Here is a 3,362-nt window from a genome sequence, read left to right as displayed (position 1 = left end):
CTGTGTGCTGCAGCTTACCGAGCAGGAAATAATGGTGTGAGCAAACGAAATTGTATCGATTTTCCATGCTATGAAAAAGGGTAGACATATCAGCATCGAAGAATATATGGCGCTTCATCATAGCATCCTATAAGTAAATGTTGCAAATCAAGAAAGGTTACGCCTGAAAGTAAGCATACGGTGGTAGAGGACTGTTTGAAACAATCGCCAGTTTGGTTGGATACATGTTTACGTCATTTGCCACCAAAACCACAGGAAGTAAGGCCGTGAGTGCAAACACCAATGCAGCCATGAAAGGTGTTGCAAAAGGGGCACCAAAGCCGTCGACTACGTGGTTGATAAAGTTACCCACCCCCTAAACCGCAGAATGACCACTCAACAGTCCAGTGTTCAATGCAGCAAACCGCAGCAAACCAAGTTGAACAACCTGATCTCCGGTTCTGGAAATGGTACCATCCACGACTTCGTGCAGCGCTTTAAATGGGTCAGGATCCCTAATAGACCTTGAGATGAGGAACTCAGATGACGTAATTAAAAAAAATATTAGTCCGCCATACAATTGTATACCCATTTACAATTAATTCTCCATAGGCGGTAATGGTAACGTTTTCCTCCGTTGCTCAGTCCATATCGTTTACTTGAACATGTATGATGGCTCATATCGAAGCTGATACATTTATACATGTCTGGTTAAATTTTCGGGGTGGCAAGTGAGATTACTTTTTTCGCAAATTGATGGACCCCGGAAGATGGTGAAAAATGTCACTCTCCTCATGAAATAATCCCAAAATTCTGATCATAAAATTCAATAAAAAAATTGTCCTTTCTAATAATTTATTTCAGGTCAAATCTACATCTTTCTTTTCTCATCACACCAGCTCTATAAAACAGTTCTTATTGTTCATTTATGTCCATTTTTAAAATCACAGCATCCACAATTGTATGGCGGACTAATATTTTTTTTAATTACGTCATCTGAGTTCCTCATCTCAAGGTCTATTAGGGATCCTGATCCAAATGTATACCCAAATTGGAAGCTTAATTCCAGAAGTTTTCAGGCTGATTTATGGATGATTTCACCTTGTACACCACCGAAAATGATGGTTAGTAGTTTTTTATTTATACCTAGTTATTATAAATGGTTTAAGATAAATATTATTGATAAAGATCAGCAAAAACTCAATGAAACTTTGCTTTTAAAATGCATTACTGGCACGGGGCTGAACACTTTTTTTTAGGCACAATCATAACTTTGTTTACTTCCGAGAGATCCGAAAGGAATTTGTTTACTATATTGAAAAAGGCAAAAAACAACTTTTAAATATTATTAAATTGTAAGTAAACATGACACAATATAGTCTTTGTTATGTAATTATCACTTCGGTCTACAGGAATACCCGATAATCAAGGGAGATAACACACTTCATACGAGTAAAGTGAGATACATCATCGCATGTGCTTTTATCCAATGATTTGACCCCTGGTCAGTAGATATCATATGCAAAAAAACAGAAAAAACATGTACATGTTTTAAGAAAATCATGAACTAATATTTTTAATGCACTTGAGCAAAACAATAGATATTGTCATTTCTCAGTGAAAAAGGGGGAGGGTCAACCCTTTTTGAAAACAATATTTCTGCACCTATTCAACTATCAAGCTAGTTAGCTACTACCCATTGCTTCTAAAATAAAAGGTTTAAATGAAGGTTACTAAGCCACAAGGGAGAAGCATTTGTCTTTCTTTGTGATTAAACTTTCAAGAATTAGATTTTTCTCTCTCAATAGTACTTCTGTATTTAAATCAAATGATAACACAGCCTGAGTAATTTTTTTGTCTTATTTCAGTTCCAGACATATCATTACTTTTTAACCTGAGATGGCAAACTAGAGGTTTTAAAAAGTCCTGAATAACTGGTAAGCATTTTGCTTTATTAGGCAAGCTCTAAATTGTTTATTTATGGTATTTATGCAATTGAAATTACAGTCGGTATGTTAAAAATATGCAAATATGAAAACTGTTGCTATGGTCTTGGTATTAAATGAAAAGGCTTAGTTACAGATCGTTTCGACTCAATATTTCGAGTTAAATCTTGCGGCAACTGTTTCTCACGTAACACTGCAAACTATATTTAGCTCTATTTTGATCTGTCGTTATTTAATGACGCCATAATACATGTGATGTCACAATGTTTCCTTTAAAACCTCATGTGGATTTCTCACTAATAAAATGTTTTCACTGAAATACATGTTAAAAACATTTTTTCTCAAATAGAATTATGTGAAAGGACAAGTTTTGAAAATTTGCACTATATTGCACTCTAATTATATGATAAGGATGACTTTCCAAGTAGTTAAGAGTGCTTTCCACAGTTTTAAATACCAGATTTCCACTAGTAAGAATAATTATTTTGGTGTTGGTTTTTTTATAAAATCTTCATTTTTGCATAATTTCTCTGTCAAAATGCACTTTAAGGCACAAGAAAATTTTATAGAATGCTTTAACAGGGTCTGTGTATTGTAATTAAAGGTTATAATCAGAAGTTTTGTCCTTGTTTTGACTAGTGAAGGTATTCTGGAAGAAATTAATTATACAAACACATTGTATTCAAAATAAATGAATATAGCGACGAAAGTGTCATTGCCGTATAGTGCTAAAACAACTTTATTTTTTTTTCAGAAATGGACAAAAATACACAGATTTATTCAGAATGTTATACCGATGAAGATCACATAAAAATATTTGGAAAAATCAGAAGTATGAATTTCAATATGGGTCAGGATCCCTAATAGACCTTGAGATGAGGAACTCAGATGACGTAATTAAAAAAAATATTAGTCCGCCATACAATTGTGGATGCTGTGATTTTAAAAATGGACATAAATGAACAATAAGAACTGTTTTATAGAGCTGGTGTGATGAGAAAAGAAAGATGTAGATTTGACCTGAAATAAATTACTCGGACGACAATGCCATGCTGCTACTGCCGTCAACGACGTGGCAAAAATCAACCTGTGGACGTGGCGAATATCAACCTGAGTAAGATCTTTTGGTTTGTTCCTCACGTCCTTCCTTCCTTCCGATGAAAAAAAAACTGCGGTTGCACAAGACCATCCAGAGCAAGAGTAAGATCGATTGTGGTTTCCGAATACGACAGTGTGATTCTACAAGTGTTGCTCCAAACTTACAGTTCCACTGGCGTTTGTCTGCCAAGAGCGGTCGGGAGAAACCGAGATACATCATCGTAGTACGATCAGACTCAAAATGCAATCGTGTTCGACCACTGCCAGTTGCGAACTATCTACGTCACTCTCATCGCAGAACGCTACCCGGTGGAAGACTTCAATGCGAGTTTCACACAA

General features: G+C 35.4%; 1 long non-coding RNA gene across 1 annotated transcript; it reads left to right on the top strand.

The window, feature by feature from the left end:
* Nucleotides 1–1,018: 1,018 nt before the first annotated feature.
* On the top strand, nucleotides 1,019–2,805 carry LOC139489137 (uncharacterized). The gene is made up of 3 exons (XR_011656156.1): nucleotides 1,019–1,103; nucleotides 1,848–1,916; nucleotides 2,680–2,805. It is a non-coding gene; the product is annotated as an uncharacterized lncRNA (long non-coding RNA).
* Nucleotides 2,806–3,362: the final 557 nt, after the last annotated feature.

This window comes from Mytilus edulis, chromosome 9 (assembly GCF_963676685.1).
Source record: "Mytilus edulis chromosome 9, xbMytEdul2.2, whole genome shotgun sequence".
Classification (NCBI taxonomy): domain Eukaryota; kingdom Metazoa; phylum Mollusca; class Bivalvia; order Mytilida; family Mytilidae; genus Mytilus; species Mytilus edulis.
Note: the sequence above shows the minus strand (reverse complement) of the source record. Positions and strands in the feature narration are given on the sequence as shown.